The following is a 19,056-nucleotide window of genomic DNA, read 5'->3' on the forward strand; positions in this document are numbered from 1 at the left end:
CAAAGAGCAGGGTTGACTTAAATTGGAAGAGTCGGGTATCACAGAAAGCAGGGTGTTTTCATCTATTTTAAATTCCCTGATTTCTTGTTCAACATTTGACCGTTTTCCTCAGATTGGATTTGGGATGTCTCTGAAGCTGCCGCTTCCATTCTATTAAGTGTTTCAGTATGTTTGCTAGCAGCCACCTACATCTGTTAGTTTTATTATTGTAATATTTTTGGCTTGCTCCCAAGCCTAGTATTTCAATTTTAGGTGCATATGTTGTTGGTTATTTAACAGGTCAGAATTATTATCCAGTGCTTGATTTGAACGTTCATTTGTTGTAAGTGGCACTCCTCGGTCTTGAGTCTGCACTTCGGTATGATTTTCGAGCCCTTGATTTGAGCCTTCATTTCTAGAAACTAATATTCCCTTGTCCTGGGAAAGCACTTTTTGTCTCTCTCTGTATTCTTCCATTTCACTTTTGTACCTTTCTTTATCCTTCAATCCAAGCTCCTGGTAAACCTGCATCTATCAGAGATTGTCAGCACAACATACTGAGAAAGACAAAACTCATTTTATTTTCAGTTTGTTACCGGCAACAATGAAGACTAACTAAATAGCCACAAAAACGAAATTCACTTGTATCTTACAGCTTTCGCTTCATCAGTCAGTTTATTCCACGAGTCTCCAATCATTTTGTTGATCTCCCTATCCTTGCCCGGATGCAATGCTTTCAATTTTGTACGTTGCTCAGCAAAGAAAAAATTGTAACCACTCCTATTTGGCTTAGGATGGTCATGATCCCTATTTTTCATTTCATCCTTCCTCCTACGACGTTGACGAGGAGGAACCCCTGAAGCTGTATCCCCATTATCAGAATTGTTCATGCAACTAGGTGCTTGCAAAAAATTTTGTCCAGAAAACCCTGCCGGCATCTCATACAAAACCCCTCTTAATTTCTTTGAACCAACCATCACAGTGATAAGATAAGCATTCTCAAATTTCCCATCAATAACTCCAGTCACAGGATGACCCATGGATGACATAGGATCAACTGCAAATAAAGAAAAAGGAAGGATATCTTAGCAGATATCACCAAGTCAAGGATCAAGAATAGTTAATCTAACAAGCATACCTAACAAATTGCAAGATCAAGTTATCAAGTCAGAGAGCACTTCAAATTCTGTTGAAGAATGATGGTGCTGAGGTCAGGTGGAAACCTCTCTTTCTTTTCTTAAGCGGAGGTTTAGCTTCAACAGAGGGTGTAATGGCAGGTTCATTAATATTCTTCTAGTGAGACACAGGACTTAGAGCAGGCAAAGCAGCGGAAAAATAGAACAAAAAATATTAGGATACCTTCAGCACATGTGGTAGGAAACAAGAAGACATGAGAAATAGAGCTGAATCTATAATCACTAGAGCTATTCTCAGTATTGTTTGTTTCTGTTATGCTTGTCAGATTAGATTGCAGTTACTAGTGCTTTTGTTTTTCTGTTGTTGTGTTTTAATCAAGATGGCCATGTTTCGTAATAGGTACTTGCCTCTCCCACATGGAGTGCTGGAGATCATTGCAGCAATGGCATTTTTTGCAGAGTATCTCCTGTTTAACTTTCATTCTACAAGCCATGCTGGTCTTGAAGGCCGCTATCACCAAATTCTAGTGCTGCTTGTGGGTCTCTGTATTATATCAGCAGTATTGGCAGCAGCATTTCCCAAGAGCTTTGTGGTAGATTTATTAGGTGGCATTACATTTACATTGCAGGGTATTTGGTTTTATCAGGTTGCATTTACTTTGTATGGCCCTATGATGCCAACTGGTTGCGGCATCAAGGATCATGAAATAGCAATAGTGTTATCAGTACTAACGCATCTCGTTGTGGCCATCCAAGTTTATATCACTCCAACAATGAATCACAAGACAAAAGGTTCAATCAAAACGGTATGGCTTTACATATTTAAACCTTCAGAATCTCGTCTTGGGGGCTAACCTGCTCAAAGATGAATCTCTGATGTCAGGTTTGTAAAAGGCCACCCATGCATATGCCATTCCCCAAGAAATAGTATCTGAATTTTATTTCAACCAGCTGAACTCAGCTGTGAGGGTTATACCTGTTTGCATAAGGTTAATGCCTGGGATACCTCATTCATTCTTTTCATCAGCAAACTCAAAATTTTTAACTACAGATATTGTAATTACTGGAGGTGACTGCTAATGCCAATGTGCCTGCTTGAATTTTAAGCCTTTTGTGTTGGATTGTTCAATTATCAATTAACCATTAATGTGTATCGAGGTTATCTGTGTGTGTATGCTTTTTTAACTATGTTTCTTAGCTTTTCTTACATTTTTGGTTGTGAATATAAGATGTTAGAATCAGATCAGTATGTTTTCAAAAGGGTAACAAGTAATCTTGAAGTTGTCAAGCTTTACAAATTTACTTCTTTGTATATAAGGGAGTCTAATTCTTGCAAGCTAGCATTCATTGCAAATTTAATTACTGAAAGATTGCAGTCTTCGGTCCACGCTTGCAACCCGTATCTCATGTCAAATATGATGAAATGAAAATCAAGGCCATGGTTGCAGCCTTGTTCTGTTTCTAGTTTTTTGTTGACTTTGCAGGGGAAGTGCTAACCTCGTTGACAAGGCTGGACCTCAGCTTCAACTCACTTTTTGCGCCCATACCGACAACTCTTACAGACCTCCCTCATCTTGCTATTTTGGACGTCAGGAACAATAGTCTCTCCGGAAAGACTCCTCAAGATGACATGTTCCTTATGCCCTGCACATCTACGATTAACAATATTATCTAATATTTGTTTTGTTCAAATCACACATTTACACAAGGGGCAAAAATTGTATGGCCTTGGCTCAACAGTGATATATCTTCGTTTTTTTGTTTACTTGGGACCTTATAGGATTACTAGTAGCCATTTAAAACCGGGTCTGAGGGTTTGATATTTTGACTTTGTACATCACAAGTTCCACAGTTTGATAGGTCAGCCATAATTGGGTTTGTGCTAGTGTCCCTATTCAATGCCACTAATATACAATCTAGATTCAACACATCCTTACATGTACAGTCAATAACACAAAAATAGAGTTAGTAGAACACCTCGCCCTCAATTTGATGCATCTTCAAGCTTCGCAACTTCAAGGCTTTGCATATCACATCATATTTTTCCAAGTTCGGCTTTGCCCACGATTTAAAACACTGCCAGCACTATTAACATGAGACGCTTCCTAAATTTTCTAACAAAATCCCCTACATGAGACGCTTTCTAAATTTTCTAACAAAATCCCCAATGCAGGGACTAGCTGCCGTGCATCCACCCTTGTTTAAATATTCGAGTTGGCCCGATAGTGTTATATATGGACATCAGAAGTAGAGCACCAAGCATTAAAGCATGCTTTGAGGTTTGATTTCGTGGGGGGGACAAAGTTTGGAAAAGGTTTAAATTATATCACTTACACTTTCCATAAATGAGAATGGTGTTAATGTTTAACAATAATTAAACCTGAGTGATGAGAGGTGAGAAGGTTAGTGGGAGGAAAAAGGATAAATGGTCCTCCAAAATTTATTTTATTATTATTTTTTAAATTTAGTTATTTTATGTATATTTTTAATTATTTTATTTAATTTTAATTTTTAATTATTACACATATCATTATAATTTTTATATATAATGATTTCTTATAAGTATTTTTTATAATTAAAATTATTTATTTTTCATTTTTTATAATAATTTTTTATAATTATAATTATAATAATAATCATAGTATCGAGTGAGCATATCGAATGAGCATGAATGTTTTTACTTTTAAAGTTTTATGAATTTGAGTTTACAATTTTGCTTTGGTCAAAGTGTGGCTACAATAATGTGGGAGCTTGATAAAGAGTATAAAAGAAATACAACTATATGTTTTATGAAAATAACTCATGTGATGAGGGAGATGTTAATATAGTGAATACAGATTTATAGGAGGCAAAATCCATAAAGGTAACTTAGCTTTTGAAGAGGGTCGAATTTAGTGACAACATTCGGCTCCTACTGGAGATGGTGCTTCCATGTGAGGCAGCAAGAACTCTACAACAGGTGCCTTCTAAATTGGGCATGGAGTCAATTCGCATTTAGAACAAGACCTTCTTTTAAATGTGTTAATACACTGCAACATATTAGTATACAACTATAAACATTGAACAATAATGTGTTATAAATAAATGCCCTATTAATATTTACCTGTAATTTTTCATATTATGCAGGGGATATTTCAATTACCATTATTAAAGACTAATATTCAGCTCGATGATAAGGCTATAAACATACTAGTTAGTTTACTCAATTTATTTGTTACCCATGTCTCGACAATGTGCAAGGTGCAAGCACAATTTCTTTTCATCATTTGACGTATCATGGAGATTAACTAGCATGTATATTGATGTTTGTCATAATGTATCACTCATAATTTGAATATTGACTTGATTCTCCGCTTTTCGATTCTTTTGGGTGGCAAGGAGGGCGTAAACAAGGCCCCGGGTTGCCACTTGAAATTCAATGTAAGGTGTCAGATCAAAATGTTGGCCACCATGAGATTAGTTTGGGTATTTGAAATGATTTTAGACCATTGGATTAAAAGTGCAACCACCATTTGATGACTTCATTGTGAAGGGAGAGTGTTAGCCTCTACACGAGTTCAGGCCCGACTTTACTTCCCTTCATTGGATTGATTGCATTTTAGTCGTTCGATGATATAGGTGGACGATTCCATATTACCAACAAATCTGCACAAGATTTTGTAGAGTTTAGCACTGAATTTACAAGATTCATGCATACATGATCGAATTTTCAATGAAAATGAAACATATTGAAATTTCAAGAGTATTGTTTTCAATTTCTACAAAAAGATTACATCATTTCATCACTATAAGAGAAATAAGATGTTTCAAACCATTTATTTTATAATAGGAAGGAGGAAAAGAAGCTTCTAATGCAAAAAAAAAAAACCCTAATATATGAAAATCCTTCGCACCTTAATGTCTTATATGACCAACAATAGGAATAATTAATTATATAAGATCCTAGTAATAAATTCAATGAGCCAATTCATTATTAATAGATAATACATCTTTTCATACACTTTGGTCTCCAACATCTCCAAGCTATCTAGGTTGCATGGTCTCAACACCGAAACTAGCAATCTACAAGTAAGGTTTCTAAAACTCTATAAGCTTCTTCAAGAGATCTCCAAAATTTATTTTTCTCAAATGGAAAAAGACTAGAATGAGAAGAGACCCCCTCATTTCTCTTTTTTATAACTCACTTGACTCTTTTTCCACCCTTTTTACCTTTTACCTCCAATAAAATAATAAAAGAACTTTTCATTTATGTATTTAATAAAGTGACTTTTATTAACTAATTAAAACCACTTTTAACCCCTGAAAGTGCTTAATTCTCCTCCATGGTCACACCAACCACCCGAATCCCTTTTCATCATATTTCCCTATAGATATTTTTTCCCCGATTCCAAAGAGCTATTACACTAAGGTGTTTCTCCAAGTAATCAGCCTAAAACAACACCTTACACTTAATTAATTAAAATATGCCCTCTAATAACTATGTTATATGGAAATCATCAAAATGCATCGAAACCAATATCGAACTATGCGGAACTAATCTTGATGATGAAAAATGGAAAGCAATCCCAATCACCCCGCATAAAACTTCGTAAAACCCTCTAAGCCCACCAATAATTTAGTCCTTCTCCCATGACTTGGCTAACATGAGCTCTGGAAATCCCTCCTAATCCCACAACAAAGAAATTCAAAAATTGGGGGCATTACAATCTCCCCTCCCGAAAATTGCTTGCACTCAAGCAATGTCGTCACATGTTACTGTTCCAAAAGCTGATCTAAACTAATATTAAGGTCCCAAACCATCCTGATTATCGTGAAGCATTCCTCGCTCCACTCACTCCCTAACAAGGCATAGACACTAAAGGCCCTCTACATATTACCAATAAGTAGATCATCTCAAAAATATAAAATCCTAACCATCTCCTCGAGTATATTCTCTATCGGAAAACTAGTATCATGTACCTCAAGAGTGAACTCCTGAATTTATAGTCCATCTCCTACTGAGAAGGGTCCTCCTCCATGTCAACTAACCATTGCATCCTCTCGCTAATCACCTTGCCATACTAGTGAGGCACTTCAAAATATCAATGAATCACAAAGGATTGAAACACTCTTCGCAAAATTAAGGTACAATGGAATTTATGAGCGATCTCCCCCTGTAAAAATCATCTCATCCATAATGGTAATTGAACTACCAAACCCTATAATGTGAAGGTCCCATGCTAACCTCAAAAACAGATTGTCATGGTTTCAGTGTGCCACACTGGTCATAAATAACTACCCATTGCACTAATACTAAATCTTGCTTGTGTAGAAGCACATGATAAAATATATAAGGTCCAAACCCACGACCATGAATCAAATCCTGCCAATGCATCTCATCGAGGTTGAATCCTACCAATCCATCGCTAGTCTCAATATTGAGCAACAACAGGGGAAACCTTCCTCACCATATGGTGAAGGCCTTAGCCCCATGTGTTTACCAAAGAAGGAGTTAGATCACCCATTATCATAACCCTACTCATTAAGAAGTGGAGTGATCCATGAATCAATTGGATCCCTGGATCCCATATCTAGATTGAGAGTTCACATCTCCCAACCCCTACGGGTTATTGTTGTGTAGTATAGATATTTGTTGGAACCCATCTATGCCTCATCTCTAATCCCTATACGTAACCAATAGATGAACTCCATGTATTAATAATCAACTGATTACATGTTAAACATCCCTAATCCTGCCAAATCATGCAGATAAATTTGTTATCCCGTCTCCTGATGATGCACCCTAATATTGTCTAGAGTCTAAACACCCTCCTCAAAGATAGGTACACCAACCACTGTACTTTCTCATGTAATACCTTATAATGTCATGTCAAAAGTGTGTCATGAATCTCCCTAAGTGTGAGATTAGGGATAGAACATATGTTATCTCTGCAGTATATCAGGCCATTCCCAAGCATGCATCTATTAACTCGCACCTTGATCATATACCACAATTAGTAAGTATATCTCTTGATGCATCATGTCCCATCCAACTATCTCATGTGAGCCTCCTGTTAGAAAATGTAACTAGGTTCAGACTTCATAATGATATTTGTACTTGTTACACAGTAATTTGTCACCATCCCTGTTACTCCTCTTGTCGTACCTTGGAGGACCCATCCCGGGAGTTATAAGAAGTGACAAAGTCTAAAAACACTTGCATTATGTTCCCCTGAGTATGTACTCCATGTTCCCTGAAGACACCTTCTGCAGATCATCCCTAAAAAGTGCTCTTTTTCCATTGGCGCAAGTCCACAATATCTTACCCGCGCCAATGATGGAGATCATCAAAAGGGGGCGCGACCATTGGCGCTCTGTCTCAGAGCAACGGTCGCGCCAACCAAATTTAGTCATGCTTTTTGCCTTAATGCACGTCCGACTGTTGTTTCCTTCATTACATGGAGCTTTTCTGAGGAGAGAAAATCAGTCTTTTGTCGAGCTTTATCCATCTTTATGGCTTTTGCTAAATCCGCGAAAGGTGTCCCGGTTCATCGCATCCTCCTCCCTTCTCCATCTATATAAGCTTGTCATTATGCATTGGACAAGCTAGTGCGAGAGTGTTGGTGTTAGTGTTATGCTAGTGATTTGGTGATTGAGAGACAGTAGTGATGATTATTGGTCATGGAGAGAATGCTAATGAGTGCTAGAGAGGTTATGCTGTCGGAGAGGAGATGCATGTCAAGACACATATAGTTACTCACCCAGCCAGGAGAAGGGTCGACGTCAGAACAATGGTTGTAACTTTTCCTGTTTATTAATTGATGAGCGACTGCTATTATAGTTCCAATCTCATTATCTGTCATGGTGATATGTTGATTTATTTCCTTTCTGACTGAAATATAGTTGTGCCTTGGTAGTTTTTATGTTGGTATCCGTCTCTTCCTTTGCATGTGCAGGTATTCGTTATGATCTGTTGGAGCAAGGGATCGAGGATATCAACTCTGCTTCAATCATAGCGTTGGACTCCGGGTTAGTCTTCTTGATTCACCTTTGATGCATAACTAGGAACTTGCGTAGCAGCGTGGTTTGTTTGTGGCTAGTTCTGTGATAGGCTAGTGGGATCGCCTCTGTCCGCAGAGGGGATTTACCTTACCAACAAATTGGCGACTCCACTGGGGAGTAACTCTTTGATTTCTGTCTTGCATGTTAATTTTCTTCTGCTTGCTTGAGTGCATGAGCTTCCTGAGTCAGTTTTGAGTTGATTCTTTACTGTTTGACCCATCTGAGCACTGTCAACCCGACCTGAGGTCGTATCTTTTATCTTTTTAGTTGGCAAGCTTAATTGGCGCGGTTATTTCTCTGACAGTCACGCCAATTGGCGCACGTTGCTCAAAAGCAATTCGCGCCAATTCTGTGGTAGCGCAAGTTGCAGGCTGACAGTCGCGCCAGCTCTGTAAATTTTGCCTGTGTGTGGGTGGAAAGCTCATTCAGTCTCTTTATATATCTCTTTCAGCCTCTGGAACTGTGTTGAACCTCTGCTTGACTGGTTTTAGCCTGTATCCCTCAGCTGTTTGCTTATTTCCAGTGACTTTGCATGTCTAGCCTTCTGTGGGAAGTTTCGGTCTCTTGATCATCCAGTCAGCTTGTTGATTGTTCTACACCTATCCAGTGCTTTGTTAAAGCTTGATCTTCTATACTCTGAATACTTCACTTCTAGCCTCTTTGAAGTTCACTAGTTTTTGTGTTTTTCCTTGCTTGCATGGTTCATTTTGTGTTTTAGAATTGGTTCTATTTCATTGACTGAACTTGGATTGTGCATATCTCTTAGAATTTGTTTACATGCATCATGCCATTTTAAAGGAAAGAAAAACAAAAAATCTCTTGCATTATAGTAGTTAGCATTTATTGTTATTTGTTGCTATTAAAAAGAAAAAAGACAAAATTTCGTTTCTTGTTGCATTAAGATCTTTGTTCTTTGTTGAAGTGATCATTTCATTTGTGAAAAAGATCTCAACCCTCCTGTAGATAGAATTCATCGAATCAAATGATTTAATTCCGGCATATAGTTTGCATGTAAGAAGTTTTCGAGATATCACATACGGTAGGACCAAAAAACTGAAACATAATCAAAGATAAACTTTAAAATGAACTCAATGAACATAACAACGCATTGGAACATAACGCAAACACTCTAGAGGTCTAGGTTAGAGACGTGTTCCGGCGTTGTTAAACCTGGTGGTTTATCGTCGAGTGGTTGGGTGATTCCTCCACGGTGAAACGGTAGCTGCCAATACGGACTGTGCTCCCACGTACCGTCGAGTATATATTGGGAGACCCCTATAGGAATAAAGCCTTTATCCATAGGAAGCCGTGTCAGCCGCCCTACGATTCGCAATGCAGTGAACACAGCATTCACGAAGATCGACCACCCGTACCCTAAAAAGTATTCTGTGGTTTTGCGAAAAGTTTGGCACACCCTCTACCTAGAATTCCAGAGCAGTCACTTTTGATCCTTTTCGGACTCCCTAAACGAAAAGGTGCCTGTGAGCGTCTTGTCACTTCGTGCTCATTAAATATTCGAAGGAGACTAGAGTCATCTTTTACCCTTTTCTCGACTCTTTAAAAATGAAAAGGTTAAGTTCAGTGTCTTAAAAAATTTTATTGGCCACGATAACATTACCCAATTAGATTTTGCGTGCGTTAGCTTGAGTAGGGTTAATTCTCGTTCAATGGCAGCCTTTCCGGTGCCCACCGGCCAAGGTGTTCCTCCTGATGGGTACCCTCGCCCATTTCCTTCTGTTCGAAATGTTGGTGTTCAGTATATCGCAACATTGTCTTTGCCTGGGTTGACCATTGGTTTACCTGTATGGTTGTTTTCAAACTCGGTGGTCTCAAGTGTGATGAATCCTGTCCCACCACCACCTCCTCCACCCGAACAACACCATGTTGATTCTAAGGTGGACCCCTTCCCTTCTTCGCCTATTGCTGTGTCCTCATCTTCTACTTCGCCTGGTGAAACCTTGGATTTCACTAACCAGGTGGCTAAGAAGAAGAAGAAGAAGACCAAAAAGAAGAAGTCTCCTAAGGGAAAGGTCGTATCTACCACGAAACTATCAGAAGTGGAACCACCTTCTGCTCCTCCGCGGAAGCTCCGGTCTCCTTGTCGATTATGCAAAGGGGACCATTTTCTTTCTGATTGTCCTGGCATTCCCAGGGTCCTAGATATATGGTCCCGTGACCCGACTCGCCCCTTGCTGTCGCAAATTGACGATACCTTACTAGTTGGTAACAGAAAAGGGAAGGTTCGTTTCCCTTGTCGACTTTGTGAAGGTAATCATCTCCTTCGCCTTTGTCCACTGATGGATGAAGCTTCCCGTCTTTTGGCAAGTCTGTCGGATTCCTTACCCCAACTACCCGCTGGATATCAGCGTCTTGTTACACCTGCAGAGCGTCTCTCCACTAACCAAGTGATCAAACATGATTCCTCTTTGGTCCAGCTTTCTCTTCCTGAACCTACCTGTGCTCCGCCTGCTCCAAACCAGTCCCTGGTCGGAACAAGTGATTTATATTCATCATCTACGCACTACTTGATCATCAAAGATGAACCCCCTGAGTCCAAACCAACCGAAAGTCCACAGTTCCAGCTTACAAGTAACCCGGTCTTTCAAAAGGTCCAGCTTACAAGTGACCCGGTTTTGCCTACAGAAGTTCCATCTTTAGCTGCTCCTACATCTGAATCCAAACCAGACAACAGTCAAACGGTCCGGATTACAAGTGACCCGGTTTTGCTTTCAGAACTTCCACCCCTAGATGATCCTACATTTGAATCCAAACCAGACAACAGTCAAACGGTCCGGATTACAAGTGACCCGGTTTCGCCTTCAGAAGTTACCTCCTCAGATGATGTTATCACTGCCAAGAATGACGAACCCACCGTCCAAATTCTATTCATTGACATAGACATTAATGATCAAGTGAGCATCCCTCTCATTTCTTCACAACAGGAAGAAAGTCCATTAGAGGCATACCCGGCTGTCTATCCAGTTCCACCTCCGAGCAACCTAGTTATTTCCTTTAATTGGGATTACCTAGTCAATCCTCGGTTACCAGCCTCCATTCCATTTCGAATTATAGTTCAAGTCTATCGCATGGTTATGGCTGGTACAATTATTGATGAAGGATCTCCTGTTAGTATCCTTTCTTCAACAGCTTGGGAAGCACTTGGTTCCCCACTGCTTCTGCCTGAGATGAGAAGCCTTGTAGGTTTCCATCGAGAAATCACTCGACCTTTAGGAATTCTTCCCAATGTACCTATCACGTTAGAAGGGAAGACTATCCAAATGGGTCTCATGGTAGTCCAAGGTCCGTTAGATTACAATTTACTCCTTGGACGAGACTATATTTATCGCATACATGCTATTGTGTCCTCACTCTTCAGAGTGATGTGTTTTCCGCATGAAGGAAGAATGATCAAAGTCGTAGACCAACTTTCATTCCCCGGTTCACACTTCACATATAGCCATTTGCCATTCCGAAATGGTCTTATTTCCACAGGAAATGCCCCAGCACCCACCCCGTCATTCTGATGACGGCAGCTCACCCGGGCGCATGACTGAAGCCCGGGGGCATCCTCCAATCGAGTCTTTCCAAGTAAACCTTCATTCCATCCACTCCGTGAATGCCATGAAGCTTGGGGGGCATGTACCTCGATTGGTATAATCATGCTGGGGGCATGCAACATTTTTTTTTAACAAGCAAAGTTCTCCATGGTTCAAGCTTGTGTAAAAATGAACCCATTTACATCCCGTGATTTCCTTTTATCCGCTAAAATTCTGCTAGATGAGCCCTGGTTGTTTCATTCCATCGCTACCATCTTTTTTGGCCGATCATATGCTTTCACTTGGTTGTTTCTCCTTTCCTGAGGAACCGCAGCGATGAGTGGTCTTGTTAGCCAGCCTCTTAACCTTTACGTGTTTCAAGTAAAGTTCCACCATTACCGGAACCAGTTGTTATCCCTTATACCACTCGTTACTTCAGGACGAGTCACCTTTACGCTCTTTTCTGACTCGTAAAATATGAAAAGATTGCCGAGTATTTTTCCTTTTTGACTCGTTAAAGAAAATAAAAATGGAGGTCCGCGTTCAGCTCTTTTCTGACCATTTAAAGAGGAAAAGATTGCCGAGTCGCTCCTCTTGACTCGTTAAATGGTGATAAGGGGCGGTCGTTTTAAGTTCTTTTTGTCGACCGTTAAAACATAAAAAGATTACCGGGTTTTTGTCGTTTCAAACTCGTTAGTGGTTACGAAACGACGTGGTTTTGACCGCTTTTTTACTTTTTCAGGTCGAAGTCACTAATCATGAAAAGTACTCCTCGATCGTAATGATCGGGCGGTTCTTTCGGGTATTATTTTATACTTTTTCGAGCCCGAGAGACACAACTGTACGAAAAAGGACATCCCTGGAGTTTCCTTTTCTGCTTTCTTTTCAAACTCTCTAAACAAGAAAAGACGCCGAGTTTTTCCTTTGTCAGACTCGTTAAAACTTAATGACATCGGATTTTGTCACAACACAAGCATATGCTATCCCCATCAAGCTTGTTAAAAATAACTGGGGTACTCGCCAGAAATGGTGGGGGAAAATAAAATTCTTTGAACCATAATTATTACCGTAACGGCAGTATGTCGCTCTTGAACATGGCACTTTTTGCTTTCGTGTCCAAGGTGGGGATATTTCATCTCATATCTTTCACTTGCTTCCATGGATTTGGGTACCCTATTTGACCTCTCGTTCACTCATTGCCTCGTCATAATGACCTTTGATACATTGATGTCAAATACTGCCAATTCCGTTAATGTGCCGCCGATATGTTCAAGAGAAGTTGACCTCTGTATATAAACAACCTCCCTCTGATAGTTCGCACAATCTTGATTCACAACATTATCTCTCTGTCTCGTGTCGATGATGTGGGAAACATTATGGCCCGCCTTCGATCAAGGTCACTCCCTGTCGACTTCAGCTCATTATCCAGGAAGTTGACCTAGAGACTCCCTTCCGGTGCCTTGGAGCCTGCATGCCTCAATGGCAGGTTCTTCGTGTTCGACGTGAGGTTTTCATCATTGGCCTCCGATCGAATGATTCTACGGGTGTTCGACTTCAGCCCATTAATTCACATGCCGTAGATTGTACCTATAGTACTTTGAGGGCCATTGTCATTATTGGTGGTACCTCTCGCGTCTGTTAACAGTTTCCATCATTGACTGGTAATCAGGCGATGTTCATGCATGTTCGACTTCAGCTCATATATTCACATGCTTGGACTTGTACTCTTGTTCGGGTCGAGATGGAGCGCAAGACCCTGGATTGTGTCTGTTGTAATCCAGGCGTGATTCTTGGTACTTGACTCATTCACTGGATGGCTGCGACCATACCTGAGTCAGTTCGTTGATCCTAACCAGATGGTTGCGTCCATACTATGGATCCAGATTATTTATGTACTCTCTTATGGATGGCTGCGACCATACCATGTACATCTTGTAATTGAACTATCAGTCATGTCTCTTAATACAGCTCCTCGGCGGCAGTAACTATATGTGCTCTTGTGTGCTCTTCTGTGTGTGTTCTTGTAAAGCATTTCACCCCTCTCCACCTCTCGGACTTCATGCTTTAGAGGGCATCTGTTACACAGTAATTTGTCACCATCCCTGTTACTCCTCTTGTCGTACCTTGGAGGACCCATCCCGGGAGTTATAAGAAGTGACAAAGTCTAAAAACACTTGCATTATGTTCCCCTGAGTATGTACTCCATGTTCCCTGAAGACACCTTCTGCAGATCATCCCTAAAAAGTGCTCTTTTTCCATTGGCGCAAGTCCACAATAACTTACCCGCGCCAATGATGGAGATCCTCAAAAGGGGGCGCGACCATTGGCGCTCTGTCTCAGAGCAACGGTCGCGCCAACCAAATTTAGTCATGCTTTTTGCCTTAATGCACGTCCGACTGTTGTTTCCTTCATTACATGGAACTTTTCTGAGGAGAGAAAATCAGTCTTTTGTCGAGATTTATCCATCTTTATGGCTTTTGCTAAATCCGCGAAAGGTGTCCCGGTTCATCGCATCCTCCTCCCTTCTCCATCTATATAAGCTTGTCATTATGCATTGGACAAGCTAGTGCGAGAGTGTTGGTGTTAGTGTTATGCTAGTGATTTGGTGATTGAGAGACAGTAGTGATGATTATTGGTCATGGAGAGAATGCTAATGAGTGCTAGAGAGGTTATGCTGCCGGAGAGGAGATGCATGTCAAGACACATATAGTTACTCACCCAGCCAGGAGAAGGGTCGACGTCAGAACAATGGTTGTAACTTTTCCTGTTTATTAATTGATGAGCGACTGCTATTATAGTTCCAATCTCATTATCTGTCATGGTGATATGTTGATTTATTTCCTTTCTGACTGAAATATAGTTGTGCCTTGGTAGTTTTTATGTTGGTATCCGTCTCTTCCTTTGCATGTGCAGGTATTCGTTATGATCTGTTGGAGCAAGGGATCGAGGATATCAACTCTGCTTCAATCATAGCGTTGGACTCCGGGTTAGTCTTCTTGATTCACCTTTGATGCATAACTAGGAACTTGCGTAGCAGCGTGGTTTGTTTGTGGTTAGTTCTGTGATAGGCTAGTGGGATTGCCTCTGTCCGCAGAGGGGATTTACCTTACCAACAGTACTTATATCATTGTATATTTTATGTAAAATTAAAAGAAGAAAAGGGATTTATTATGATTATTTTTTATTAGATAAGGATGTTCTTCATGCTTCTAGGGTTTGTTGAGTCAAGGAGTAAAATTCCTATTCGAGTCTATTGGAAAGAAAAAGGAAGAAGAATTTTTAAATATGTAATTTGGATAAAAAAATCCCTCTAGATGCCAAGTTGGCCTACCTGTCAAGTCAGGCCTTCCCCAAAAGACATGTTTATTCACACCCTCCGGACATTATAAATAGAGGATGCTTTGAGCTCATTTGGACACACATAACTCACTCAATCTGATCTGGAAATTACAGAAGAAGAGGAAGGCCGAAATTTGAAGTTGATGAAGATTTTCTCTTGAAGTCTGATTTGTGGAAGTTTCATCCTACTACATCTCTTGTTGGAAATCTGCTACCGGTCTATTGCTAATGATTTTTTTATGAAGGAGGAGGATCTAACTTGGCATCTAGAGGGTTTAATTCTTTGGTCATGGGTCTTGGATATCTCACTTTTATTTGCTTCTATAAGAAGAGAATTTTTTTGGGTTTTCCCTTTGAGGAGTTTTGCCCTGGCTTGGAGCCTATATCTTTGTCATTTATTGTCTTTTGTGATCTTCATGTTCTATGTATTTTTTAGTAATTGATTAATGATGTATACATAACATCAATAAGAAATCCAACAATAATCACAAGTAATTATCAAGCTAAGGAATTCATCATTGCTACTGAAATTCCAACATCTCCCACATCCTGCTACTTGTGATGAGAGCATCAAGGGACAATGTTATGAAGCCAGCTCACAAAAAGATAGAAAAGATAGGTTAACGCCTTAGAATTCAGCCTCTTTGAGGGGGCAACCTCCTTTACATTACACAAATGAATGATTCTTTGATGATTCAAATGAAAAAACCTCCTTTCAATATATAGGAGTCTAAGGAGTCACAATAAAACCCAGTTGACCTAACAATAATAATAAAAAGGCACAAAAATAACACTAGAAGGATTCTGTGGGGCACAGTAATAACAATATGGGGACAATAGGGGCACAACAATATTAATAATGGATACAACTACAATAGTAATGGGGTAATCACTAGTATTATAGGGACCTAACATGCCCCTATCCTTCAAAAAAGTGTTGTCCTCAACGCTTGAGTAGTTCTGGATGCTTCTATATAAAATTCTCATCCTCCCATGTGGAATCTTCAGCGGATAAGTTCTTCCACTTGATGAGATACTCCGAAATTGATCGATTTTGTAGTTGTTGAGTTCTTGTTTCTGTGACTGCTTCCGATTCCAATATAATTTTTCCTTCCTCGTCAAGTTCTGGCAATATTGTTTGAATTGGGAGCTTGTCGCCTATAACCTTCTTTAAACATGAAACATGGAAAATTGGGTGCACTCGAGAAGCTGCAGGAAGCTCCAATTTGTATGCCATAGTACCAATCTTTTGCAACACCTTGTACGTACCATAATACTTTGGTGATAATTTATTATCCTTCTTAGCTTGCTTGAGGGACATTTGTTTATATGGTTGTAGCCGTAGGAATACCCAATCACCTACATCAAAACTTCTTTCACTGCGATGTTGATTTGCCTGTTGTTTCATTCTATTCTGCGCTAACACGAGGTTATCCTTCAAGAGTTGGAGGACTTGTTGTTGATGCTCAATTGGATGTTCCACTGCTTGAACCTTAGAATTTTCTCTTAAATATGATGTGATGGATGGTGGCTGATATCCATAAAGTGCCATAAATGGGGTCATTTTTGTTGTTGTATGGAAGGAAGTTTTATACCACCATTTAGCCAGAGGCAACCATTTGACCCATTGTGTCTGTTTATCAGATACAACGCAACGAAGATATCCTTCCAAACATTTGTTTACTATCTCAGTTTGCCCATCAAATTGAGGATGATAAGATGAGCTATGAGCTAACTGAGTACCGAGACAAGAAAATAATTATGTCCAAAAATTTCCAGTGAAAATGGGATCTCTGTCACTTACAATAATCTTTGGGTTTCCATGTAGCTTTTGAATTGTTTCCATAAATGCAATAGAAACTGTACTGGCTATAAATGGATGTGGTAATGCACAAAAGTGTGCATACTTGGTAAGTCTGTCAACTACCACCATGATGACACTCTTTCCCTCAGACTTGGGTAAACCTATGATAAAATCCATTGAAACCTCCTCCCAACGTTGGCTTGGAATGGATAAAGGTTGTAATAGACCCGGGTCTTAATTGTTTCAACTTTATTTTGTTGGCAAACCAAACATTCCACCACAAACTTTTGAATATCCGATTTAAGGCCATCCCAAAAAAAATTCCTTCTTAACCCTGTGGTAAGTTTTTAAAAATCCAGAGTGCTCTCCTAAGGGAGAAGTGTGCAATTCCATAAGAATCTTTTGTTTGAGTTGGGAATTCTTACAGAGGTATAAGCGATCTTTGTACCATAACAAATCATTTTTCCAGCTAAATGTACCAAATGTTCTGGAATCTTGTTGTAACTTTCGAATAAGTGCCCACACTTCTTCATCATTCTTCCATTCCTCCCTTGCTTCGTTTATCCAATCTAGTTGGATAATAGCCATGGCACACAACAATGCTTCCACATCCTCATCCTTTCTTGTGAGTGCATCTACCACCACATTTTTCTTCCCTTTTTTGTAGATGATTTCAAATTCATAACCCAACATCTTTGTGACCCACTTTTGTTGCTCTTCAGAGGATAATCTTTGTTCTAAAAAGTATTTAAGGCTATCATCATCCGTTTTTACCTTGAAGTGTCTTCCCATTAGGTAGGGTCGCCATTTCTTAAGTGCATGTAGTATTACCAACATTTCCTTCTCATAAATAGCTTTGTGTAAAAACTTTCCCTTGATTGGACGACTTTCAAAAGCAGTGAGTCTTTCATCTTGCATTAAAACAGCACCAATTCTATTTCCTGAAGCATCGCATTCCACAATAAAGGTTTTTGTGAAGTCCGGTGTAGCTAAGACCAGTGCTTGGCACATTGCCTCTTTAAGATGTTCGAAGGCCTTAGTTGCTTCTGGAGTCCATGAAAATGCATCTTTCTTCAATAATGTTGTTAGAGGTGCTGCTATTCTCCCATAATTCTTAACAAACTTGCGATAATACCCTATCAACCCAAGAAATCCTCGCAAATGCTTTACGGATGTGGGGATTTTCCATTTATTAATGGCTTTAATTTTGCTAGGGTCTAACTTAACTCCTTAATGAGATACAATATGACCCAGATATTCCACCTCTTGTACTCCAAAGAAACATTTGGATCTTTTTGCATATAATTGTTTCTCCTCCAATAGTTGTAGCACCCTGTCAACATGTTCAACATGATCCTTCCAATACTTGTTGTAGATTAGTATATCATCAAAAAATACTAACATAAATTTTCTAAGGAAGGGTTTGAAAATGGAATTCATCAAACCATGAAATGTAGAAGGTGCATTGGTAAGGCCAAAAGGCATGACCAAAAATTCATAATGACCCTCATGAGTTCTAAATGTTGTTTTCAGAATGTCTTCAGTCTTCATTCTGATTTGATGATATCCTAAATGAAGATCCAACTTGGTGAAGTAAATTGATCCATGCAATTCATCCAGTAATTCATCAATGACAGGAGTGGGAAACTTATCTTTAATAGTGAGCTTGTTGAGCTCCCTATAATCCGGAAACATGAACCATGATCCATCCTTCTTGTGCACCAATACTACTAGAGCAGAGAAAGAACTTTGACTAGGTTGAATTATACCATCCTCTAGCATTTCTGCAACCATACGTACAATTTCACTCTTTTGGGCATAGGGATATCTGTATGACCTGATGTTTGGAGGAACACTTTCTAGAATCATATGAATAGCATGATCATGATCACGAATAGGTGGGAGACCTTTGGGAGTCTCAAATACCTTGGAATGATTGTCCAGGACTTTTTGGAGATCTGGAGAAATAGATGGTTTCGATGTGGAAACATCTAGCAACATAATTGTGCAATTACACCTATTTGTTCCTTTTTTAGAAGCTTTGTCATACCGTTAGAGCTAATTATGTTTCCCAGTTTCCCTGTAATACCCCTTAATTCAACTTCCTTTCCTTCCACAGAAAATTTCATGAAAAGTTCTTGAAAATTAAAAGCTATTGTAGCCATTGGACTCCTAGTACAACATCAGCACCTCCCATTGGAATGGAAAGCATTGGGCTAGT

The 19,056-nt window shown here is 39.5% G+C and overlaps 2 pseudogenes; one reads left to right on the forward strand and one right to left on the reverse strand.

Moving 5' to 3' along the window:
• Window positions 1–234: 234 nt before the first annotated feature.
• LOC149183858 (high mobility group B protein 15 pseudogene) lies at window positions 235–1,311 on the reverse strand (annotated as a pseudogene).
• Window positions 1,312–1,369: 58 nt separating this feature from the next.
• LOC149183859 (uncharacterized) lies at window positions 1,370–2,005 on the forward strand (annotated as a pseudogene).
• The last annotated feature ends 17,051 nt before the right edge of the window (window positions 2,006–19,056 follow it).

The sequence above is a fragment of the Pinus tabuliformis genome, chromosome 3_2 (genome assembly GCF_031772625.1).
Source record: "Pinus tabuliformis cultivar Carrire ecotype Pingquan chromosome 3_2, CPIR1, whole genome shotgun sequence".
NCBI classification, from domain to species: domain Eukaryota; kingdom Viridiplantae; phylum Streptophyta; class Pinopsida; order Pinales; family Pinaceae; genus Pinus; species Pinus tabuliformis.